The sequence below is a fragment of the Eucalyptus grandis genome, chromosome 9 (genome assembly GCF_016545825.1).
Source record: "Eucalyptus grandis isolate ANBG69807.140 chromosome 9, ASM1654582v1, whole genome shotgun sequence".
NCBI lineage: Eukaryota > Viridiplantae > Streptophyta > Magnoliopsida > Myrtales > Myrtaceae > Eucalyptus > Eucalyptus grandis.
In genome coordinates this window covers 9,833,233-9,860,757 of record NC_052620.1, presented here as the reverse complement: position 1 = coordinate 9,860,757, position 27,525 = coordinate 9,833,233, and the positions used below count along the sequence as shown (strand labels likewise).

Genomic DNA, 27,525 nt, shown 5'->3' with positions numbered 1-27,525 from the left:
TTTTCTCTCTGCTCAGTCGCAGAAAATGATCCTTTCAACCACTCGATCCTCCCCCAATGGCGATCTTCAGGTTACTCGCCCCGGAAAAATCCATACAATGACAAGTAGAACAGAAGAGGAAAAACTTACTCGTCGTCCTCTTTTGCGGCAGAACTATCAATCATTCACTCGAGTCACTTTCATGGGGTCTGAATTGAGAACTCAGAAAAGAAGAAGACATCGCTCGTGTTAAGATAGTGGTTTCGTTCTGATTGCGAGACTTCTTTTCAATGTTAAAGTGATGGTGACCCTGGACATTTTGAAATAATTTAGACAGAAGGTTAACTTAATTGAAAAAATTCCACCGTTCTTGCAGTTTTCAGATGTAGCAGACTACCATGAGCAGAAATTCATGTTGGAGCTCACCTGCCACTCATGAAGAAACCAAGCCACATGCAATGTCTTTCTGGCACTGCAAAAACGCGAGAGAACTAACATGATAACTTTCGATCTACTGAATTCAGATCCAGGGAGTGCGAAAATAATATGCGTCGGGTTTTCAGTAGCCCATCTAACAAATTCCACTTAGAGAACAGAGACATTCTCCTCGATGCATCTAATTAGTTCCGCGACAAAAATTGGTCCAAGAAAAGTGCAAAAGCACATGTTTATGGAACCGCTTTTGTGAAATATCCAGAGCACAGGAAGCAGAGATTACCATAGAAAAGGATCACTCCTTCAACGAAATCCTTCTAATTAATGAGAACGAATGGAAACAGATGCTTTCCCTTCTTACCTATTTTTCTTTAGCAAGCTCCGAAACATAATTGTTTTTTTTTTTTTGGTACCATCCTTTCATTCTTCAGTTTCTGTTCACCTTGATAGCTTGACAAGACAAAGCCGATTCAATCATCTGGTCAAGCAAATTAACCATATTCACGACATACGTGCTCTGCTCATAAGTTCAAGTTCAACAAAACCTACTATATGATTGCAGGGAGCGACAAAAAACAATCCCACCAATAGCCAACTTATGTTACCATGGAAGAGACCCCCGCATGATGGCCTCTTGGCACAACCTTAGTTTCCGTTCTTATGGAAACACAGGCAAAGCCATGTATTATCTGATCACACTCACAAAATTCAAAACTTTATATCAAATACGACCTGGAAGTAAGATTGACCTGTCTCAGTTTCTGGACCTGAAATGCCTCAGAAGCTTACTCCAGAAGCCGACGTCTTCATTGGGCACCAGCTGCTGCTCTGGATCCCTGAAATTTTGCCTTCTCACTAAGCTCTTTGAATTCATCCACGAGATTTTGAAGCCTCGCGGCAAACTCAATGAGAAGTGAAGCGGAGAATGTTGCTAGAGATAAGGAGCTAGCACTCTCATATACTTTCGACTCCAGTTCATTAGGCGAAGGATTTGCATTAAACGAGACGTGGCCAATGACGCCTCTTTGATCGTACTGTCTGAGGACACAAACTCAGGAAGCGGTGAATTGACAGCCACATTCGAGAGCTGTGGTTCCCAACAAATATCACTCAACGAATGTATCACCGTCTGTCTATTTTCAGCATCTTTAGAATCTTGGAAGTTCTCCAAATCTTCGAGTTCCTTGGGCGGCAATGTGGATTCCCAGCTCTGTGAATTAACTAGGAGGTACGACTTCTCATCTATCTTCATCTGCAGTTGTTCGGCTGCTTCATGCACTGGTAAGAGTATGTCTTCAGGGCTTAATTTCTCCATCCGTTCAACCTTGCTTCCAAGCTCTCGTAATACCTTAGCTCCTTCAGTGCCAACCCTTTGAAGCTCATCACTGAAAACCTTTTCTTTTCTACCGGAGCCTTCAAAAATTAAGGACCCAATAGAATTTTTTCCTAATGATTATCAACTTGCCAAAGAGATGGCATTAGAATAAACTGAAAATGCAGGTATGCTTAAGCAGCAAATGGAAATCATCCCTCCAGAGTCATAGACCCCATCAGAATTAAGCTGCTCATTTGACATCATAGCACAAAATGGGAGACACAGTGCAACTCAGAGGAGAAAGACGCCACACAAACACGGGCTAAAGAATTCATGCAGTTAACCACGTCAGACGCAATCAACCACTGAAGCAGCATCATCATTAAAATATCAGAAGAGGTCGAACAAGAATGCACAATATTACCTGTATTTCGGAGAGAATGCAGCCATGCATTGCCATCACCATGAAAGCGCAATGCCTCAGAGCTCCACCTTACTTCCACATAGCTCTCCAAGGGTATTTAAATGACTTGTACGGGCCATGAGGTGGCTCCCATCTCGCAAAATCTAACTGCATATTACGAAAAGGTCGGTTATGATTCCCAACTGATTAAAAGAAGGGGGAAAGAGCATACCAGTGATTCCTCTTGACCGACAGATTGTACAGCTGTTCGGTAACCATTGTAAAGGGGGTCATCCAGAGCTTGGTATGTCAGTATTTTCAAGGAACTCGTATATTCCACACATTCCAAATATCCAGTAACACACCCTGAATAAATTAGCCATACAAATTAGCACGCAGAACTCTTTTGTTTAGTAATCATACAAAATCAGGAGCAAATATCCACGTTGATCATTGAATCTTTTAGCGCTATTTCCATTTTTTTCCACTGAACTTTGATTTCCGTCACTGCCACCAATCATATATTCAGACGAAAAACTGAAGCAATGTCAAAAGTTTAGTGCTAGCAATCAAACTCTAAAAGCATATCTTCGTCTGGCTTTTTGAATGTAACGGTAATTTGACAGAGTGGTAAACTTTAAAGTTGAATGGCTGTGTGATGCAAATCAATCCTCATTGATAAGAATGAAAATCACCTGTAATTGAATGAGAAAAAAAGAAAATATTGACCCATCATACTAGAAACAGGGAAATTGATCAAACCTTCCAAGGAAGTAGCCACACCCTTGAAATTCTTGACAACCAATTTGTGCAGGTCCTCCCAGCCCAGATTGGGTAGATACACGTATTAACGACCAAACATATGAAAGCTCCAACAGCAAATGAGCATTAGCCGGTAAAAAGCTGTTTCGAAAAAATGTTGAAGAAGTCCCAGATACCATGACAATGCAGTAAGTCAACAAGAACACCCGAAACCCATATTCGTATGGCTTCATGGTCGGGTAAAGCTTAGCATAACTGGCACAAAATCCTGAATAACATATGGCAAATAACATCATAAGATCAGAATAAGACATATTGCAAAGGCATCAACTGCGGAAATAGAATCTAAATCAGCTATTCAGTAACTCGAATCCAACTATGCTAACCTGCTATAAAGATACTGAATACAAGAATAGGCTCCTGCAAATCACCAGTCTTGGCCGATAACTCTGCAATGCCGAGAGAAATACTTCCAGCTGATAATGTCCCAATAGCCCGATTAAATCCCTTGTTCAGAGTTGCGCCTGAGGATTGAAATCAAAACAACAACCTCACTATCTTCCCTTGTTCTTCAACAGCAAAACATGAACACAACACACTTGGAAAATGAAACAGCGTGATTAATTCATAAGAACAATAAACTATATTCTTCAAAAAAACAGGGCAAAACAAAGAAAGGGAAAATGCTGAAACAAACAAAGATAATACCAACGCTGAACTCAAAACCACAACGACAGTAAGAATCGCCCAGATGGAGTACTGGCTAACATCCGCGAGCGGCTCTTTAAAGAAGATAAACCAGCGAAACGAGGGCCAAAGACAAGCCCATCTTCACGGCGAAGACGAACTTCGAGGATCGGAACGGCCCATCTCATACAGCTTAACCACGACATCCTGCAACCCATTCCAGCAGTTCACAACCCAATCCGAAATCGACCTAAAGCACCTGCATTTGACGCCGTAATCGCTCCCATCCGCGTCGGTCATGCCGAAGTCAGAGTATTCTTTTTCTGAGAGGAGCCTCTTTGCTCCTCTCCAAGAAGCTGTGCCTGAAGGACCCGACCTTCGCAGCCATTGAAACGACGAAGAACAAGGTCGTGCGATTCCCAGAGCCGAGAGACAGACGAATGAGAAGACGGTGGCGACTCTGCTCCTGGGGAACGGCCTGCGGAACTGCAAAATGGGTCTTAGAAATAGTGAGTGGGTGGAGACGTGAAGCGATGATTCGAGCGATGTGAGAAGGAGATTCGAAGATGGAGACGCGTTCATGGGGTCAGCGGAGAGTTGAGGACACTATCGGAACAGTTGGAGGAGAATGTAACTGAGCGTGGAATGGTAGGAGACGAGTGGTCCTACCGCATCGTGTGTGTACGAGAATGTCCATGTTGCTTTGGTTTAGTTTTCCAAAAGTGCTTTAGCCTTTCGAACATCTTCGGGAAAACAATTGAAGTGTTTGGTGAATTCTTTTCAGTCATTTTGGGAAAAATGTTGGCTTTAGCAAGACTGGAAGGTTGCCTATCAGGCTTTGAGCAATTATGAAAGACAAACTTGTAAAGTTAATGAACTTTTTTCCTTTGATATTGCCCCCATCATTTTTATTTTTTTCAAAAATTCGATCTTGTCTTTACTCGGTCCATGTTTATCTTCTCGATTGTTGTGGCTCACTACACCTAGTTCTTCATCAAGGGTATCCGCCCTCAACTGCCTCCTTGTCTTCCCTTCCTCGATTGATCACACTCCTATGACTAGTGCTAATGGTGAGAAGGGGGCGTTGGATGAGCTTGAGCTGGACAAACAATAGGTCTAACGTATTGTCCAATCCCGCTGGTAAGACAAAAATGTTCAAGTCAGATCAAGTCTAAGCCAAGGTTTGGTAGGCCAACTGTCTGGTGTAATGACATTGCCTGATCTCGTCGATTTGCCTCTCAAGCTAACCATTCGCCCTTTCATTGACCACCTCTTTTATATTTGTAGAAATTGGTCACCTCTTGCTTAACCATATTAATATCGGTCTTCATAATTAGTATATCAACCAATAAGATAGATTGAAAATAGTTGTTTAAGTAATAGTCTATCAATTGATTTGGTATACAAACTTTCCAATAATGATGATAAATGCTTTCGAGGGTTAATACACTGATTACACTAACCACGCGCACACACAGAGAATGTATTGACATTGACAAACTCTTTTATTTGCCTGAGTTAACAAAGCCCTTTTGTCACAGTCTGAGACGGTGGCTCAATTCATGTGTGCGGTGTATTAGCCTTGACCACGAGCAGTACATTAGCCGACTTAAGTGCATAATGTCCTGATTATGAAGCGCGCAAGCCCTTTTTGCGTGATTGTTCGTAAGTAAGAAAGAAAGCTGGTCATGATAAAAGTGTTCTACTGATGTGTATTGATCAACAATGATACAAACAGCAAACATCAAAGGACTGTCGAGATAGAAGGGTCTGGGTAGTGGAACCTCGCTAAAGAACTTTGTAAGTTATCTAGTTAAGCAGTAGCAGACAATACAGGTAGTTGAGATGGCATTGTCTAGAAATCATCCTAGACAAGCCCGGATCAAAGGACTTGTGACACTTTCCACTCGACAAACGGAGAGGAACCATTAAGGATTCAACTTGAATTACTTCAATTCTTGATCAAGAAGTCAAAGGTGACTTTTGCTTTGGAGGAGAATTTAATGAGAAGACGATGGCTTAGGTGATCGCATGGAAACTATTACTATTAAGCACCATTAACCAATCACCAATAGCAGCATACTTTGTCACCATCAAATCCATTGAGCTGTCCTCCAAAGGAGAAATCACCAATGATTCTCGATTGAGATTCAGACCTAGTCATGCTAAGGTAATACACTGTGTGTTATATATTATATTGCCCTCTCACAATCCAAAAATTCCCACATTCCAGACTCTTCCAACTCATCTCAAGAGAGAAAGAAGAGCCACAAATATGAAAACCCAATCAATACCTCCGTTGGGATATCAGCATGAATGATTTGGGTGCATGTAGTCAAAACAAGTACAGTTAATATCATGAAAAACTCTAAACTAATACATTTATGATAAATTTACCCTCGAACTAATTTTTTGATCACCAAACCCAAAACTAATACATTTTAAAGATTAAAAAAAAAAACCCAAAACTAATACCTTTTAACAAATTTGCCTTCCAATGTTTCTATTAAATTTGGTTAATATTATAAAAACTCACAAATTAATATACCTATAATAAACGAAGGGTAAAACCCAAACTGATAGATTTGTTAACTGTTACGTATTATTCAACTCAACAATTTGGATATAAATTAAATGAAAATTAAAAGATAATAAATTTGTCACATCTATATTAATTTGGGGGGTTTTAGTAGTCATAAAATTAGTTTAAGGTAAATTTATTATAAATATGTCAATTTGAGATTTTTCATAATATTAATCCAAACAAATAGGTTATAGCAAAGATATACAGTGGAAGCCGGCATAAGTATTCTAATAATTTCGGTTTCACCTCCAATAATTATAAATTAAAACGTTGTCAAGCCATCTTATTAAAGAGTAATCTTCACGAATAACAATATAAAATGGAGAGGAGACCTATTAAAAATAATATAAAATTGAGGGGAGAAAGAGTCAAACCAGAGCGAGGCCACCCGGGAAGATTGGGTCAGGATTTTTTTGGATTCTACTAAACTTATGGGGCCTTCAGGATGTGGACATTTGTTGGCTTTGAACAGGACAACGTTTATGTATTACATTATAAATGACGAATTGCGATTCCATATCTCTCCGTGTTTGTACAATGTACAGATGCACCTATCAGTCCCGTCATCATCACAAAATAAGTGATCCAGATTTGTGGTGCTTAGCAGATGAAGGGTCGTGGGACCGCAACTTCTGTCTTTCCATGTGAAATGCAATGTTGTCATTCTGCATCTCATTTGACTTTTCTTTAATTAAGTTTGCTTTTTTCATACAATCGAGCCACTCCATTATGAGTTTGCAAGGAAAATGGCAAATAATGGGGCCATCGAGTAGCGAAATTTGATGTTAGTGTTTTATCCTAAAAGGAAACTACTTGAAAAAGGAACTGAGGCTAATTATAAGATTAGCTGTTTACTTTAGAATTTCCTAAAAGCTTATCCTTTCCTTTTCTAGGCATGGCCATCAATTTGCCATGACAGACCTAAGTTAGATGTGTGGACAGAAATATGTGGGATAGATTGATATATGAGAGATAAACATGGAAAACGGGTTGATGGATGAATTTGCACGAGAGATTCTTTTTTTCGATTAATGGGGATGATGGAAAGCTCCTTCAAGCCTCCTTTTGAACCCTTTTCTACCCGGGTCCCTATTTTGCTAGGCAAAGGGTTAATTTTATTAAAAACTCACAAAGCCGTATTACATTAACACATTTACTCCAAATTAGCGTGCATTTTTCAAAAATATCTCAAATGAGTACCCATGACCTATCTATCCTAAATTACTTTTCATTTCGATAAAAATCTCAAATTGACATATTTGACCCAAATCAACCTTCTATTGAGCATTTTGTCTAATATCTCATCAAAATGCATACATGTCAATACATGTGACAAATGATTGCTTTTTCAAGTCGGATTTGTCATCCTCCACATTAGATCCGCATTATAATCGTCTATCAACTTGTATGCATTTTAACAGAATATTGAATGGAATGTCATTAACACCCCATTAATTTTCCACTTTGAATTCATCATTCTTCACATTAGATATGTGTTTTTTCACGTGTATTGACACATATGCATTTGAATAGAATATAGGATAGAATGCTACTAGCACACATGGATCTTCTACGTCGAATTTGTTATTCTCCACATCAAATTTATCTTACACTTGTCTCCCACGTGTTTTGACACATACATAATTTGATGGAATACTATTAACACATGGATTTTTCTTGTTAGATTCATCATTCTCTCTGTGTCAAATTCATTTTGCAGTTGTTTGCCACATGTATTGACACATATATTTTAACAAGATATTGAAAGGACCACTAATCGATGGTAAATTTGAGTAATGGTTATCAATTTGAGGTTTTTAATGAAACAAAATTAATTTGGGATAAATATATCATGAGAGTATCCATTTGATTTTTTTTTTTTTTTTGTGGTATAAACCTTAGGTAAATAATCTTTCAATTCGCCTTTTTAAGGGGTACAAAGTTTGATTCTCAAGCGAAGGGGGACGGTGTTTTATAAGCCAGCACAACTCGTGCTATTTAAAAGTTGATTCTGCGTTCTATGGATGTGACCCACAAAACTAAGGCTCAGCCCGTAAAAATAAAAGGTTATATCCTATTTGGTCTGCCGTTGAATTTGAATCACCTTTTGCTTGGGGCTACAACGAACGCAAGCATTGCTCGATGCATATCATATTCTTTCTGTGTACTTTAAAAGTAGGTCAAGCGGTAGGCTCTTAAGGAGGGTGGGACCTGTGCTTATTAGACTGTGACAGAAAGTGAGGATTTGGTGCCTTTTCATTGAGAAAATTATCTAAAAGTCATTAATTTATTATTTTTTTATCATTTCTATCATAAGTATTTAATTTTATCAATTAAGTCATAAATATTTTTAATTTTATCAATTTATTTTATCTGATCAATTTTTGTTAAAAATCACTAATGCGAACATTGGTTATTCTATATAGTAAAGTTATTGTGTTGATGTAAATAATTTAAAAAAAAACAATTTTTTTTATATTTTCAAGTTATTTACTTATTAATTTTTCCCTTCATTTTCCTTTTTTCCTTCTTCTTCCTCTAGTTGGTCGTTAGGTTTAGGGTGATGATGACCTCACCGGTTGTTTCCTTTGGCTGGTGGTTGGCCATCACCCAAGCTCCATGGCTAACTAGAGGAAGAAGAAGGAGTAAAAAGAAAGGAAAGAAATTTTTTAAAATTGAATAAAATTTGAAAAAGACATTAAACTATTATTAAAAATTATTCATCTGAAATATTATGTCATATATAACAATTAACATTCACGTCGGTAAATTTCAGCCATAATTAGTTGGATAAACTTAGTTAGTAAAACGTGAAAAATGTTCTAAACTCAACTAGTAAAATTAAAATATTTGGCTTTAAAATAGTAAAAAATGAAATAAATTAAAAAAAATTTGAGCAATTTATCATTCCCATTCTTAGTAGATGCCAATATTTAGCGAACAATTGACAAATAAATTAGGTGCTTTGTAATTGAGTGGTGAGGATAAGATAGGGCTGCTTGAGGGTCTTTCAAATTCAAAGTCTCCACGTGTATCCGATGGGGAGGAGGATTTTATTCATCCACACGAGGACGATGTCTGTCGTTATCTCTTGGACTTCCGAGATTTCTCCTAGGAAGACTGAAAAGGCGGTCAAGAAATAAAGTTTCAGCAGACTCCACGCTGCTATTAATTTTCGGGCTCCAGGAGTTTTCGGTGGTTGTCCTATTATTGTTAAATGACTATTCTCGTACGAAACCATCTATTTTCTTCAACTTCTGGTGCAAGCATCTTGACTTTCCTTAAAGACTGTTGAAGGTGCTTAGCACTGTGGAGAATGGAAGCTCTCCTTTGTTTTTGTCCTTTATGAGAAGCTGAAAAATGTTAAGAATGCTTTGTGTTAACCTAATAGAGAGCAGGATGGGCGGATTTCTGCTCAAGTTGAGTTTGCCACTTTCAAGCATGAAAACAGCATTACAAGGGGATCATGATCATCAATTACTGGAAGAGAAATTTGATTGCTAGTATCGAGTAATGGAAGCAAAAGTTTAAGGATATCGCATATCAACCCTCAGCGTCTAACAAAAAACATGCATGTAATGTTGATCCTACAGATGTGAGAGCTACATTTATTTAGGAGGAGCATGCTCTCCCAAGTATTTAATAAAGAGAACACATGTCAACCCTCTAGCTTCGGCTTAGTTAGTTGGGCTGTTGGAGAATTTTTAGCTTAGTGACAATTTTGAATTAACTCATTGTCAATATATTATTAACATTGGCCTGTTTCTTATCAAGCTTCACAGTTTTATCTTTTTGGCGTATAGGTACACTTTTCCAGGAGGTCATCCATTAAAATAATGCTCTAGACTGGGCTTGCTTAATTTTGGAGTTCCAAAGAAAAACTTACCATTACATCAACAGGTGTCTCCGCAAGTTAATTTGATTTTTCACATATATATTCAAGAATTATTCTCTCCCTATTTGGTGCATGGTTTAGTTTATTCTTGTTTCCTTCGCCATGTTAAAAAAACTTGCTAGAAGATGCTCACTGTTCAAATCCTCTAACAAGCGACCACTCCCGCCCTCGTTGGATTGGGTTGTTACAGTTTGCACGATGTTTCGTAGGCCTTCATATAATTGGGTCACCATCCTTGTGCCTATGATTATGAAGATAAAAATTAGAGAGGGGAGGACGCATATCATTGTCAATTAATGAAAAAGATGGAGGACCTACTAATACAGTTTTGAAAGAGCGGTGCATCTTAATTTCCATGTATGCATAAAAGATTTAAAAGGTTTTGATGAGAATTGCCTCTACGCTACGGCACTAGTCAAGCAATTCAAAACGAAAAAACACTATCTCTAGATTATTGAGTTTCAAATGCAATCGTCGTTTGAAAACTGAATCCCCTATCCCTCAAGTAATTTGTACAATTAGCTTGTGCTCTTGAAACAATATTTATTGCTTCATTTCCACTGTTCTAAAAATCAAGTACACTTTCCAAATTGATGTGCTCACCAACTGATGATGTGCAAAACGATCCGGCTTGGAATGGCTCAAACTGAGGTGATGAACCAAATCAACTGGGCTGGACTTTGGGAGCACAAAGTTGATCTGCTCAATATAAGAAGAGAAGCTTCCTAGGTAGGGAAGACCCTTCCCCACTAAAGTTGATCTGCTCAATACAAGTGGAAATTAGAGAAGCCTCCTGTCCTTTAAGGACAATCGAGGTGATCAACAAGCAGGGGGCCAGTTTTACTTGCCAAGGCCTTAGATGTAAATATGCTGGTTTGGACAAACATCGTTACACGAGAAGTCTAGCCTGCCAAATCTTGGCCTTATCCAGCACAAAATTTACGTGTCGGTTATAGGTGGGCTTGGAAACACATTAGACCTGACCGTCGGTCCCGCGCGGGTCCGAAACTGTCCGACAATCATCTCCTAGACAGGCGTAACTGGTAAAATACCTTCTATGGGCTCTTAGGCCTCTTGGCTTTGGGGCCTTGCAAGGTTAGTTGGTAACACAATATACATTGCAAGGTTGGGATCAACTGGGCCTAGTCTAAGCCCCTCTTGCGAGTGCGTGCGAGGAAAAGTTTCAACAAATTTTCAAGGCGGAAGCCGTCGAGATTTCACTGTTTCGTCAAAATAAAATGCACACCCAACTTGAAGTCTCATCAAAGTAAATCATCTGGTACATTCATGGCTTCCACTTTCATTTGTTTCAATCGGAAAACCAAAAGACCATATTCTGCCAGCATCTCCATAACTAATATCTAATGTTCCGGGAGGAAAGAGAGACCGGGATGTTACCAAAATGTTCCCTCCTCAGCGGCACGCATATTCGCCACTTCGTGCCTAACCGGTGTGCCTGAAAATCGAGACTTTGAAGACCACTGGAGTCTTCTTGATCATTTCGAACACGCAAACATCTCCTGCACTCAAGGAATTATCAGACGCAAACATGGCCCATCCAGATTGGAACTTTCCACAGTAATAATTTGGATAGTTGAAGAACTTCACGGTCCATGACCTGCCCTGAAACTCGAATGTTGAGTCTTCAACTACCAGGCTTTTCTTTATGTGGTTCTTCATAAATCCACCAGGTACATGCTGATCAAGTACAAGTTTGTAAAAACCACTTTGATCACAATGAAGCTAGTCTTAGGCACATGATAAAGGAGCACTGTTTTTCCCTCGCTCCTCTGACAAAGTACTTGGGCAACAAGAAAAATCAAGATAAGGATAAAAGTTTCATGGAAAAAACCAAAGACATGTTGCTGTAAATGTGTCTTAAGTTAGTGAGCAAAGTCCCAACTAGAAAATCCTATGCATATCACCACTTGTAAAACACCATCTTATCCCAATGTTGCTCCTTTGCCCAGAAGCCCGATAGACGCATGCCCGCACTTTCACATTCAAAACTATACCAGATACTAACACCAAATTCTTATAATGTCGTTAGATAATCTTGCTGTGAGGTCAATTAGAAATGTCGTGAAATCTCTGTATCAATTAATAAATTCTTACCACGTTAGAGTGCTTGAGATAGTAGCGCTGCACGACGATAAGGAAAGAAGGATGTTCTGATTTGAATTTCCTGGCCTTTTTCAGAGCATCAGGTGGGTTTGGACATCTAGATCTAAGATGAATCTGCTCAAAAGGGGTTGCTCTTTTTTCAGGCTCTTTGGTTATGCCTGCAGAAAAGTGAAACAAGAGACCTACTCCGTCATTTGAACAATTGAGAGAAAGGAAGAAGTTATATTTAAGGGAAATAAATCATACCACCATAGTCTCGTGACGAACAATACGCACGCACGTTCTTCTTCAGCTTCAACGTCCTTCTATCTCCTGAATGAGAGCCTTTACCTTCAGGTGAAGCCGACCACAATGGCGACTTCAACTCCCTCCTTTCTCTAGGCGAAATGATGTGCTCCCCCAATTCTGTGGAGACATCATCGATTTCAACCACCTCAGGGTCTAATAACTTTTCAGGAGCTACGGGCTTCTGGGGATACTCTATTTCAGTCGCACTTTTATCGAATATTAGAACATGAAAAAAAGAGGCCCCTTCAAGTCTAAAGACTATCAAATGTCCGTGATCTATGGAGTAATAATCCATGAAATTCCTCCATCCTTTGCAGATCCATAACCTGCCATCGCACTTCTCTAGTTCCACTGGCCAATTTCCATCCCCTGCAACTTTGAGAAGCAACTGGTTTGGCAGGCGGTTTCCATATTTTGCTACGAACCTCTTTGGTATTATCTGCACTGATGGAATTTGCCATTTACGGGACAGAGTACCAAAGATATATACTCATACTTCAATGCACTGAACACCCCTCTCCTCGCCGCCCCCCAAAAAAAAAAAAAAAAAAAGAGAACTGAGAAGATAGGAGTGCAGAATACGTACAAGCTTTCCACTTTGGAGAGTGTCGGAGAGTATGATCTTGAAGAAATGAGGACTCTCCAGGGCTCATAACGCTTCCAGCGATACGAGACGTTCGTCATCCTTCAACGGGTTGGTTCAGATATCAGGCATTCACATGCACCAGCTTGCCCTGGTTCCTTTTATTTCTTCGGCCGGCAGCTTGCCACAGCTGAACTTACTCAACTGTAGCAGTAAATAAGTGGTCAGAGGACTTGTAATGGAGACCTATAGTGGTCATGATGATCTCGGGTGAGAAGGAACAAACATGTAAACGCTCATTGAACGTGGCTTTGACTCCTTCGGAGCTCATCCGCCAGAGTGAAAGATGAAATTAGGTGAAGCGAAAATCGAAGAGAATGAATAGGAGTAAGTAAAACAATTTTATTTTGAAAAAGCATGCTCCGTCTATTTTGCGAAAAATGAATAAATGAAAGATATTTTCATGGAAATATTCAGACATAAAATATATTTCAATGACTAATTATTTTAAGTAATACAAACGATTATTTTTGGGAAAATATTTTTAAAATCATTTATGTTCCGAAAAAACAAATGGAACCTAAGTAAACTTTAATCATTCATATGTTGCGTGCAATTATTACTTTGAAAATACTCCAATTAATGCACGAACATGTTTTTTTTTTTTTTTTTTAATAAACATGTTTGAGATAATGAAATGTATGTATCTTTCGTTCATGATATATGCTTCAATTTCATTAGTGTATGAAGAGTTTCGTTCCAAAACTGCTTGGGGAAAAAGTTCTCACTTTTACTATGTATCTTATCTTTGTAGATTAACAGAAAGGTTTAATAGAAGGCAAAAAGATTTGTGTGTGGTCTTTGTAAATTTGGTTTATGGTACACAAGCGTCCAAATAAATATCATTTGGAGGCCTCGACAAGAAGGAAGGACGCATGGTACATAGATCAAATAAATATCATTTAGACACGTCAGTTGATTGCAAAGAGCTCTGATGAGGTTTTTAATAGCCTCCATTAAGACAAGCCAAATGTTCTTTTACCTTTCTGTTAATGCAGGGAGAGGGGCTGGACTGAGGCCGGCTTGATGCGGCGTAGGTGGTGATCTGGTCTGGGCAACCTGCAAACGGAAGAACCAGCGTAGCAGAGGAAACAGGACTGCAAGCGGTGGCGTTGGGAGGAGCTGGGATGCTGCCACCGGAGCTTTCGCAAGTTGATGACAACGTGGCTGAGCTCGTCAAGAAACCGGCGTGGACTGACTTGGCCACGAGGGGATCTGGAGAGCGGCACGGGGCTGAGGCTACCGGAGCTCCATGTCGCCGTTGAGAGCCGGCTGTGGGTTCGTGCTCGCAGGAAAACACCGAAAAGCCTGCAAGAAAACTGACTTTGCTACCGGTAAGAGCGCTGCCAGATCGGGGCAGCGGTGCCCTGAAGAAGCTGCAGCGACGGTTCATGCGCGAGGGCGCGGGGAAGGATTTCGGCAGCTGCACAAGTGGCCGCACACGAAGCGCACGCCCGAGGAAGAAGACACGCTTCTCTTTCTCTCTCTCATCTCATTTCTTTGACTCTTTCTGTTGGTGCTTTTCTTTTCTAGCTTTCTTTTGGCCTTTTCCTTCTGACCCTCCTTTTGTCCTCCCTCTGTTTTCTCTTACGTTTTCTTGTTTCTAGTTTTCAATGTATGCCGTACGTTCACCACCACCCCCAACTCCTTTGACTCTTTTTTTTGGCCTTTCCCTTCTGACCCTCCTTTGGTCCCGTGTTTTTCCCTCACGTTTTCTTGTTTCTGCTTTTCAATGTATGCCGTACGTCCCCCTTTCTCGGTACACATGGTCCAGAACTTTATCCTAACGTGTATTGTGCAATGTACCCTTTGAGATTTTGGTTTGTTCACTGTACCTTAAACTTAATATTCATTGTAATCTTTAAACTTTTAACTTGTTTTTCAATGCGATCTTAAATTTTTAGCAAATGTTTAATATAGACCCTGAATTATACAATTCTTTTTCTCTAACCTGATAGGATTTTTTGAAAAATGCAGCTTTATTAAGTTATTGATGTTACTATCTTGGCATCTTTGAACGTCTTTATACTTTAATCCAAATTTCCGAGTAGTTCATAGCTAAAAGGTAGTCTCTTGAAGGCTTGATAAGGGTTCACCTATTGTGGGATAGCATACCTGCTGCAACTACTTGGTCTTCTCTAGTTCTAAGGATAATTCCTCTCATTGGTAAATTAGTCTTTCCATTAATTTAAGATTAGAGATAACATTAAATATTTTTATGAAATCTATGGACATGTACCAAAAGTTTAGATAGTATATTTAACAAATTAAAATTTCAAGAACCACATGACACATAAGGTTAAGTTTAGGGATTATATTGAATAAATTAAAAGTTCAAGAACTAAATTGTACACTGGGCCAAAATTTAAGGATTATTTGTTTTTATGATGAAACATGTCTATATAGTCCAGATTTAGGGCACCTCTTGCCAGATGAGGTGATGTCCTTATTTCCTATTATTGATTATATGACTATTCTCATCAGGATATTGGGTTATTCGCTTCTTCTATTTTCCCATAATTGCAATTTTCAAAGGTGATGCCTTTATCTTCTCCAAACATCATTTTATAATGCAATATGTCTTATTTCAGCTTCCCAAGTGGCAACCTGTGTGATATTTTCAGCCACCAAAGCTCTCAATGGGCTTGGCTTAATCTATACTATAATGCGCATCGTCCATGTAATTAAATTTAGGCCTTCATGCTTGAGTCCATTAGCTCTAGTCTGGGAGAATTACCAAAAAAGTCCTAAACCTATTATAATTGTGCTAATTCAATCATAAACTTTTTTTTTTTACCCAATTTAGTTCTAAACCTTTACAACTATGTCAATTCAAAGTCCATCGGCCGGCACCGACGTGGATGTCTGGTTGTCCGGCGAATGCCGATGTGGCATTTTAAATTTTTTTTTGAATTTTTTAATTTTTATTTTTGAATTTTTGAATTTTTTTTCTTTTTTTCCCCCTTCTTCTCCTTCCTCGGCCACTGAAGGCAAGGGCTGGCGAGTTCTCGCTAGATTCGGCGAGCTTGGCCCTCGCCAAATTCGGAAGGCCTTGCCGGCCAAGGCGAGGGTCGACCTCCCTGGTGGCCCGTGGGGCTCCTCGCCCAGAGACGGCGAGGATTGACCACGCCATGGCTGGGCGAGGCCGAGCCTCGCCAGATGTGGTGACGGCGGCTTTGCTATTGCTGGGCGAGGCTTGCTTTCACTAGTGGCTAGCGGTGTCGAGCCTCGCCGGTGGAAAGAGAAGGTGGGAAAAAGAAGAAAAAAAGATTGAAAAAATTCGAAAAAAATATTTAAAAATTGGAAAAAATATATAAAAATTCGAAAAAATAAAAAATATATTAAAAAATTGTCACATTAGCATTCCCTCGGCTGGCCAATTTTGGCCGGATGGACTAAATTGACATAATTATAAAAGGTTTAGGACTAAATTGGCAAAAAAAAAAAGTTTAGGGCTAAATTGGCACAATTGCAATAAGTTAAGACTTTTTGGTAATTCTCCTGCTCTAATCCAATTAAAATGCAATATATGGGGTTAATTAAAATTCTTATAATAATTAATATTTCTATGTAGGGATTGGGATAAATCTCTAATATTCCTTTGTAGTAAATGACTAAATAAGTCATCAAAATATTGGTGTCAACACATTTTAATGAGATATTAAATGAAATGCTGCTAACACACGTGAATTTTCCACGATAGATCTGTCATTTTCAAGTTACATCAGTCTTGCACTCGTTTGACATGTCTCTTGACATGTATGCATTTCAACAGATATTAAAAAAAAATGCTAATGGATATTAGATTTTGGTCGGGGTTACTAGTTTGAGAGTTTTGATGATACAAAAATTAATTTAGGGTAAATAAGCTAGTTCGAGATTTCTTGTAAAACAACATTAGTTTAGAGTAAATGTACAATGGATACTAGTGTGACTTATTTTGTAGTATTTACCTCTTGTAAATGATCATTCGATTACATTTTTTTTAAGGGCTTGACCCTTCAAAGTTTGATTCCTTTAGCAAAGGAGAGAGTTTTTGTGAGCAATCACCACTTGTGCTCTTTACAATTTGATTGTTTATTTAGATAGATGTGATCCCAAAAAACTTAAGAAAGTGATAATGATAAATTGAGGTTCAACCCCTAAACATAAAGATTATACTATTTAGTTTGCCATTGTGTTTAAATCACATATCCCCTGGGGCTTTAGGAAATGCAAGCATTGCTCATAATTTAGGCAAAGTGTTCCTTTTTGTCATAATTTGAAGCATAGAAAGGAAGTTAAGAAGTAGATTCCTAAAAGGGTACAGCGTGTTAATTAGATTGTGATGGATAGCGAGGGTTTGTTGCCTCCCCATTCTCAGGTTGCATTTGGTTCAGTTTTGGAAATGGGTTTTGGAGAAATGCAAATATTTTTGGCCTAAAGGGCTTTGGGGAAGTGCAAATTACATTTGGTTAAAAATTCTTTGCAAAGCTATTTTGACTTAAAGAGTGTTTGGCAAATGTTTATTTATTTATTTATTTATAAAGAGTTTTTGAATTACCTTTTCTTTTTTATTAAATAATATTAAACTCTTTGTCAACTCTAGTGAAGGTAAGGGTAGTTTTGGAACAATGAGAGATAAAAACGAAAAACTAAAAAAATTATGATAGTAGTTTTGACAAAAAAAAAAAAGTAGTTTCAGCATTCGGCAAAATACTGAAAGCTCAAAGCTAATCCCTATCGGCATTGAGCTTTAAGCTTTTTCTAAGGTTAGCATTTGACGAAAAGCTCCTTGGACAGCCTTACTAAACACCCCTACATTTCCCCAAAGGGCTTTGGAGGCTAAAACCTCTTGGGAAAGTTGAACCAAATGCATCATCAATCAACACCGGCAAGCAACATGCAATTGACAAATAAATTTGGTGGTTTGGAAATGAATGAGGTAGGGTTCCTAGATTCAAAGTCTCGAATGTATCCAATGGGGACAATTCCATTCTTCCCTATGAGGATGACGTGGCGGTTACCTCGTGGACTTCCAAAATTTCTCCTAGGGAAACTACATGGTAGCCAAGAATTCAATCGAAGTTAGAAAATTGTGTAGGAGTAGAGGGGAATGAAGAAGGTTGAAACTACAATGCTGAAAAAGTTGACTGGTAAAACCCAAATCATCCATTCTTTCTAAATGAACATGCAACACTGAATACTAAGAGCGCTAATAAGAGTCTGTTTGATAAAGTGCCAAACAATGTCTTTTTCTATTTTTTTAATTCTAAAAAAACGAATAGAAATCCGTTTGGTAACTTTTTTTATTTCCGGGAGTAGATGTGAAAAAAATCAAGAAGTTAAAAAAATTACTTCTTTATTCCCGAACCATTTTTTTTTCTCTTTTCTTTTCTTTCTTTTTCTCTTCCTCTTATTCTTCCTTTCCTTGGTCACCGACCTCGTTGAGCCTCACCATGGCTGGACAAGGCTCGGCCTAGACAGATCTAGTGAGGCCGAGCCTCACCTAGCCACGACAAGGCTTGACCTTGTCGAGGCTGACAAGGCTCCCCGAGGCTAGCAACCTAGCTAACTATCATCTTGTTGGCCGTTGGTTGTCGTCGTGGTTGGCAATCGGCTAGAGGAAGAAAAAGAGAAGGAAAAAGAAAGGAAAGGAAAAGAAAAATGTCATAGAATTATAACGAGAAGTTAAAAGAATTTATAAGTAAAAAAAAAAAAAAATTAAGGGTCGTACAAATTCATTTTTATTATGAGAGTAGGAATTTTGATAATTATCAAACGTTTTCAAATGTTTGGAAACTCGTTTGGGGAACAGAATTAGAAAAACTATTTCAGAGTAGAAATTGTTCTTAGGAACGTAATGGTTACCAAATGCACCGTAAGCTTCATAGGCATCAGGAAGTTAAAAAAAAAAAATAGTGGCTTAGAATGATGTTTCAATTGTTTTGTCTTCTAGAACTATAGTTAAGGACTCAACTATTGCCAAATTTCAACTTCCTAACAAGTATTGGCTCCATAGTTATAGTGATAAACCCTACTGGTAGAATTTGGATTTTCTTGAAGTTCAGTTGAGCCCGCAAGCTGTTTTGCAGCGTTTGAACCAATGTAACTATGTATCTTTTCATCTCCCTATTGTCTATGTTGCTAATGCTATTGGGGAGATTTTATTACAAGATGTTTCAAGAGAGATCTCTACTCCTTGGCTTTTAATGGAAGATTTTAACACTATATGCAATCTTTCTAAAATTAGTAGTTTTGAAAATATCGATGAAGCTCATCTTGTGGGCTTTGAGACATTCTACGGGACGTGTTTCTGGTCTAGGATATTCAAGTTAAGCGGGGATTTTTTTTTGCCAGAACCAATAGAAGTTTGAAAGGATTTGTGAGTCGCCAGCTTGATAGAACCCTTGGTAATGATATATGGTTTCAACAGTCTCCTTATGCTGCTGTCAATTTTCAGGGTCCAGGAATTTCTGATATTGTCCAAATAGTGTTAAATGATCATTCTCCTCCGCAATTACTTGAGTTGTTTAATTTCTGGTTTAAGTAACCTGACTTCCTGTAGATTGTTGAAGGTGCTTGGCATTGTGAGAATAGAGGCTTTCTCGTGTTTGTCTTTCATGAGAAGGTGGAAATGTTAAAAATGCTTTGAGGTAATTTGATAGGAAGCAGCATGTGCAGATTTCTGCTCAAGTTAGAGTTTGCCACTTTCTAGCTTGCAAAACAACATTATGCGAGGAGATCATGATCATCAATTACTGGAAGCGAATATGATGCTAAGGTTCAGTTCTTGAGCAAGAGTCTAAAGAGAATGCATACCAACCCCCAAAGTTGACAAAGAGAATGCATGTAACGTTGACCCTATGCATGAGATACCTACATTTATTTGAGAGGAGTATACTCTGCGAAGTATATAATAAAGAGAACACATATCAACCCTAAAGTTGGTGCAATTAGTTGGAATGTTTGAGGATCGCTTGTTCAAATCCCACCAACTAAGTAAAAACTATTTTGAGTTAAGCCTACGTGTACAGGCCAAAACCTGAGTTTATGGGGTTTCCAAAGTACTTCATTGACTCTTAATAACCGGGATGCTCGCGTCTGTGGAGTATGAAAAAAGAAAAAGAGAGTGCATATCGTGGTTGACTAATGAAAGGATGGAGGAGTTGCTAGTGCAGATTTGAAAGGGCGGTGCATCATGTTTTTCAGGAATGCATAGAAGACTCAAAAGGTTTGATAACAATTGCCTTTGACAGCACTAGTCAGGCAATTCAACAAAAGACATTTCTCTATCTTTGAATTATTGAGTTTTGAATGTAAATAATGTTTGAAAGCCGAAACACCTCTTGGGACATTGTTGACATAACGCGAAAGACTTGAACCACAACATCATCATCATCATCATCGAGAGTCCTCAAAGTAAAACGACATGTCATCTTTGATTAATTAATTTAGCTACATTTTTCCATTGACAATATACTCAATAAGACTCCATTAAATGTATATCACTTACTTTTATGGATGGAAGACAGTGGTGTTTATTGGCCTTTATTAATACACATCCTATAGAGAAAACATGTTTCGAGTTCGCCTGAGAGTGCAGAAGTGGCTCTAGTGATTCATCACTTCAACTCCACAGTTCTAAGGATCAAGTACGCTTTCCAAATTGACGTGCTAACTATTTGATGATGCACAAAACCAACCGAGGTGGTGCACTGATTGCACTGAATTGTACTTTAAGAGCACACAATTAATTGATCTGCACAGTACAAGTAAAGAAGACTTGAGGGTTGGCAAGACTCTTCCCACGCCTAAAATAATAGAGAAAAAATCGGAGAGGCAAAAATTGATATAAAGACAGTAGAGGTGATCAATAAGTGGGTGGCCTATTTTGCTTGCCAAGACTTTAGATGTAAATGGGCGGGTTTGAGTATTACCCTTACATGAGAAGCCCGGCCCGCCAAACTTTGGCCCTAGCCGACACGAAATTTTCATGTCTATTACAAATGGGTATGGGAAACACATTAGACCTGATCTTCCGACCCATAGGTCCAAACCTGTCCAACCATCACCTCCTGGAGAGGCATAACTGGTAAATACATACTATGAGCTCTTGGGCCTCTTGGCTTCTTGGGGCCTTGCAAGGTTAGTTTGTTACACAATATACATAGCAAGGTGGGATCAACTGGGCCTACTAGTCTAAGCCGCCCTGTGCGTGTAAGGAAAACTTCCAACAAATTTCAGGACGTAAGCTGCCAAGATTCCACTGTTCCATCAAAATAAAATGCACACCCAACTAGAGTTTCATCAAAGTAAAGCATCTGTTACACTCATGATTCCATTTTCATTGTGCCAATTAGAAAACAAAAAGGACCATACTTAACCAGCATCTTCATAACTAATGCCTAATGCTCCGGTAGGAGAGAGAGACAAGAATGTTACCAAAATGTTCCCTCCTCAGCAGCATGCATGATCGAGGCTTCGTGCCTAACCGGCACGCCCGAAAATCAAGACTCTGAAGACCATTGGAGTCTTCTTGATCAGTTCGAACACGCAAACGTCTCCTGTGCTCAAGGAATTATCAGTCGCAAACATAGCCCAACCAGCCGAGAACTTTCCACAGCAGCGTTTTGGATAGTTGAAGAACTTCACAGTCCATGGCCTGTCCCGAATCTCGAGTGTTGCATCTTCGACTACCAGGCTTTTCCTTATCTGGCTCTTCAAAAATCCACTAGGTACATTCTGATCAAGTACATGTTTGTAAAAACCAATTTGATCGCGATGAAACAAATCTTAGGGACATGATAATGGAGTACTGTTTTTCCCTCGCTTCTCTGACAAAGTACTTGGGCAACAAGAATAACCAAGATAAGGACAAACGCTTTGTGGGAAAAACCAAACACTTGTAGCTGTAAATGTGCCTTAAGTTGGTGAGCAAAGTCTATTAATAGCCCTCATTGTACGGTTTTTGATGTCCATAGACCAACTAGAAAATCCCATGCTATCACCACTCGTAATACATAATCTTTTCCCATTGTTGCTCCTTTGCCCGAAGCTCGATAGACGCATGCACGCACTTTCACATTCAAAACTATACCAAATACTATCACCAAATTTTAATGATGTTGTTAGAAAGTCTTGCTGTGCAGTCAACATGAAACGTCCTGAAATCTCTGTTTTATGTAATGAATAAGTTCTTACCACGTTAGAGTGCTCAGGATAGCGGCACTGTACAACGATGAGGAAAGAAGGAGGGGAGCCCTCACACAAGCGTGGCCTGAGAAGGGTCACTTGGGTGAGTCCAACCTGCACCTAGGCCAAGGCAAGCTTTGCCCGGCGTCGCCATTGCTCGGCGAGGCTGCCCTAGTCTGGGCGCAAGTCGGCCTCACCTGGCTTGGACAAGGGTCAACCTCGCTTAGGCGACCTTTGTCGAGCTACACCTAAGGGAGGGCTCCCTTTGCCGGGGCTAGCCCTTGCCTAGCTGGGCCTCGCCCGTGGCGGGTGAGACCAACCGGTTGGTTGTGGCCGGTGGCTAGCTATCACCTGTAGCCGGCTGGCCATTGAAAAAGGCAAAGGAGAAATCCAAAAAGAAAAGAAAAGAAAAAAAAGGGAACAAATACAAATATATATATATATATATATATATATATATATATTAAAAAATTTGTACTTCAATGCTAGTGGTTCTACGTGATATCGTCGGCGTCCACGTTAGCATTTTTTGACCAAAATTGGTTAAATGGATTCAATTGGCAAAAAGTGAAAAATTTTAGGACATAATTGGTAAAGTTAAAAGGTTTATGGCTGAATTGATAAAAGTGTAATAGGTTTAAAACTTTTTGGACAATTTTACCGTTCATTACCGGTAGGCTTGGGAAATACATTAGACCTAATCTTCTGCAGTCTGAACCTGGCTAACGGTCACCTCCTGGAGAGGCATAATTGGAAAAGTACCTACTATGGGCTCTTGAGCTGAGCCTCTTGGCTTCTTGGGGCCTTGCAAGTTACTTTCTAATACAGTATACCTGCTTTGGACATTCAGCATTCCAAAGGTCAGCATTTGGGGAATGGGGGCTCCAAATGCTGAACCAAACACTCATTTTTTCCCAAGGGGGCTTTCGGGCTGAAAGCCCCTTGGGAAAGCTGAACCAAACAGCCCCATAACAAGGTGAGATCACCTGGGCCTAGTCTTAGCCACTCTCTTATGGGTGTTCGTGAGGAAAAGTTCCAACAAATTTTCTACACGGAAGCTGTCAAGATTTCATTGTTTCATCAAAATAATATGCACGCCCAAGTTGATGGTCCATCAAAGTAAAGCGTCTGGTCATACATGACTTCCACTTTCATTTGTTCCAATCAGAAAACAAAAGGACCACATTCAACCAGCATCTTCAAATTTTATATCTAATGTTCCAGGAGGAAAGCGAGACAGGGATGTTACCAAAATGTTGTCTCCTCAGCGGCATGCATAATCGCTGCTCCGTGTCTAACCAGCGTGCCTGAAAATCGAGACTTTGAAGACCATTGGGGTCTTCTTGATCAGTTCGAACACACAAACGTCTCCTGTGCTCAAGGAATTATCGGTTGCAAAGATGGCCCAACCAGCCGAGAACTTTCCACAGTAGTAATTTGGATAGTTGAAGAACTTCACGGTCCATGACCTGCCCCGAAACTCGAGTGTCACATCTTCGACTACCAGGCTTTTCCTTATCTGGCTCTTCATAAATCCATTAGGTACATGCTGATCAAGTACATGCTTGTCAAAACCACTTTGAACACAATGAAGCTAATCTTAGGGACATGATAAAGGAGTGCTGTTTTTCCCTTGCTCCTCTGACGAAGTACTTGGGCAAAGAGAAAAATCAAGATAAGGATGAAAGCTCACGGAAAAAACGAAAGACATGTAGCTGTAAATGTGTCTTAAGTTCGTGAGCAAAGTCTATGAGTAGGCCTCACTGTACCCTTTTTGTTAGAAATTCTTGCTGTGCGGTCAACATCAAAACGTTGTGAAATCTCTGTTTTATGTAATGAATAAGTTCTTACCACGTTAGAGTGCTCGAGGTAGTAGTGCCGCACAAGGATGAGGAAAGAAGGATCTTCCGATTTGAATTTCCTGGCCTTTTTCAGAGCATCAGAAGGGTTTGTACATCTAGATCTAAGATGAATCTGCTCAAAAGGGGTAGCTCTTTTTTCAGACTCTTTGACCTTGCCTGAAAAATCAAGAGACCTGTTCAATCATTTGAGCGATTGAAAGAGGATAGGAGTTATAATTAAGGGAAATAAATCATACCACTGTAGTCTAGTGATGAACGATACGGGTGCAAGTACTCCTTGAGCTTCGAAGTCCTTCTATCTCCTGAATAAGAGCCTTTAGCTTCATAATATGGCATTGGCAAACGGGCACAGGACTTATTTCGATCTTGGCTAACAGGATCGGATTTCGTCATCAGCTTATCAGGAGAAGCCAAGCACGATGGCGACTTCATTTCCCTCCTTTCTCCAGGCGAAATGTACTCACCCAATTCTGTCAAGACATCATCGGTTTCGACCACCTTGGGCTCTGCTAATTTTTCAGGAGCTACGGGTTTCCGGGGATATTCTATCTCAGACGCACTTTTATCGAATATTAGGACATGAAAGATTGAGCCCCATTCATATCTAAAGACTATCAAATGTCCATGATTGATGGAGTAATAATCTAAGAAATTCTTCCATCCTTTGCTAATCCATACCCTGTCATCACACTTCTCTAGTTCCACTGGCCAATTTGCATCCCCTGCAACTTTAAGAAGCAAGAGGTTTGGCAGGCGGTCTCCATATTTTGCTATGAACCTCTTAGGTATCATCTGCGATGAAATTTCAAGTCTATGTAATTAGAAAAATGTAGAACCGCAAGATATTAGATGTATCAACTCCGTGAGAACCCCGTGCATCACAACTGTTAGAACCAGATCATTGGATTATATCAGTCCCATAAGAGACAGAGATGCACGAGGCTCGTGTGAACCAGGTGCCCATTTGAAAGTCATCGCTTAATAGATAAGTTGGCGAAATTCGCCATTTTCAGGACAGACTACCAATACATATATACTCATACTTCAACGCATAGAAACAGTTAAAAAGAGAGAGAAATAATAGCAAGAACTGAAATATGAGTGCAGAGAGCATACAAGCTTTCCACTTTGAGAGAGTCGGAGAGTATGATCTTGAAGAAATGAGGTGTCTCCAGCGGCTTATACCGCTGCCGGGGATGCGAGACATTCATCATCACCCTTCAACGGCTTCTTTCAGATGTCAAGCATTCGGATGCTTCAGACCCTAGTTTTTAAACTTTTTTTGGCTGAAAGCTTGGTGTAGCTGATTTTACTCAATTGCGGTAGTGAATAAGTGGTGATGATTTGGGGTGAGAAGGAACGAACATTAATCGATAAGAGCCAAGAGAAAGTTCATTGAACTTGGCTTTTGATTTAGTCGGAGCTCATCGGCCATAGTGAAAGGTCAATCAAAAATCGAAGAGAATGAATGGGAGTTAATAAAATGGTTTTATTGTCGGTCATCGGGTTATCAAAAATTAATTAAGTAAACTTTACAATTTTCAATGCAATAGCTGTTCTCTTATTATGTGCAACCACTGCATGCGAAGTATCCGAATTAATGCACGAAAATGATTTTTTTTTTTTTTAATGATAATCAGATTTCTTCAGATAATGAAATATACTTAGCTTTTGTTCACGCTATTTGCTTTTATTTCACCAGAAGATGAATAGTTCATTTCCAAGACTGCTTGTTAAATAAAATTGTTATTCTGACTATGTTTGTATCTGGTCTTTGTATAAGACAAAAAAAGATTTTTGTTTGGTCTTTGTAGATTTGGTTTAAAATACGAGATTTGGTGGGATCACAGCCTACTATTCTAAAAACTTAAACTATTAGATAAACACGAATTTTAATATTTTATTATTCCAACACTCCTTCTCACACTTAGTTTGGTCTTTTTGTCTAATATCAAACGGAGACATATTTAATTGTGAAGACAAATGAGGTATGAAAAGATTTGAACTCAAGACTTCTAGCTTTGATACCATGTTAATGTTTAGAGTCGAGAGAAAACAGCGACAAAGTATTTGCGGTGGCTCAACCCCAATTAGGGTGAATGATATGTATTTATAGGAGTGGTTAATTATAGAAATGGTATCAGTAGAAATATAATTACAAAAATACCCTATAATACATATAAGATACAAATTACTATGTACACAAGGGTCCAAATACATATCATTTGAATGGTTCTAAAATAAAAAAAGAATTCATATTACATATATAATGGTTGCGGTGATAACTTATAAATGATGCGTATAACGTCATTTTTCCTGAGGCCTGAAATGCTATCTTCACGTTTTATTTCTTCCGAAAGGTAGAAAACTCTGTTGTGTAAGGGTCCAAAGCAGAGTTCAGTGATGCAGAATGCAGTTTATTTTCTGGAATTATCTGATGGATGTAGAATTGTTTTTGTTGTGCTTCATGAAAAGTTGGGACCCGTGGTGTTTGGGATAACTATTTATTCATGGGATGCGCAAACATTTAGCTACTTTGTTCATAGTAAAATGCATATTACAACTAGAACGACGATAAGGTGACGGAGCTGTCACTGGGAGGCAAGCAACAGGTGCTTCCGTCACCACAAAAGTTCCTAGATTACAACTCTATTGTTCCGGGCCATTGATACTCTCGATGTGAACGAAACTCGCCTTCCATCGGCGATCAAATATCCCGCCAATCCCGTACATGGTGAAAATTCGAAAGCCGAATGCGAATTTCCCCAGCTCAAGAAGGAAGAAACGGAAAATATCTCGGTGAAAATGTCGGAGGTTTGTTAGCCTAGCCGAATAACGAGTGAAAAACCAAAATAGGCTTATGGGGAGGTGAGTTCTGGTCTGGTTGGTGAAGGTACTAACTATTCCCAGGAACATCTAAAATCTACCGACTCTCGATCGGGAGGCAGCGAGTTCTCAAGTTCGAAGAGGAACAGAACTCTGATTTGTTCTTCAAAAAACAGAGATGGTATTGACTATAATCAAGATTCATCAGTTTCATTGGTGTCATTTTCTTCTCTCAAGCTCTCGTTTTGCAGCCTTTTGGAACTTTACTTGCCTTGTTTGTTCTTTGGTTCTACTCCAATGTCCCCAAGGGAGATTCCTTAGGTGAAAGGAGGATATGTTGACCTCTTGTCAATCAGTTCATGGGCTCATTCATCTCTGAACTGCGGTACAGGCATACGGTCTGTCATTTCAGAATATGATGGATGTTCCCCATGTCTCTTACGGCTACTTACAGGCGTCATCAGCAAGTATGAAGGGAGTGCAAGCTCTCTTTCCTATAGATTGAAAGGGCTAAGTCCGCCTGCTCTCAAAATGGCCAGGAAGTTCAA

General features: G+C 39.2%; 1 pseudogene; it reads right to left on the bottom strand.

The window, feature by feature from the left end:
* Positions 1-751: 751 nt before the first annotated feature.
* Positions 752-3,897, bottom strand: LOC120288125 (annotated as a pseudogene).
* Between the last annotated feature and the right edge of the window lie 23,628 nt (positions 3,898-27,525).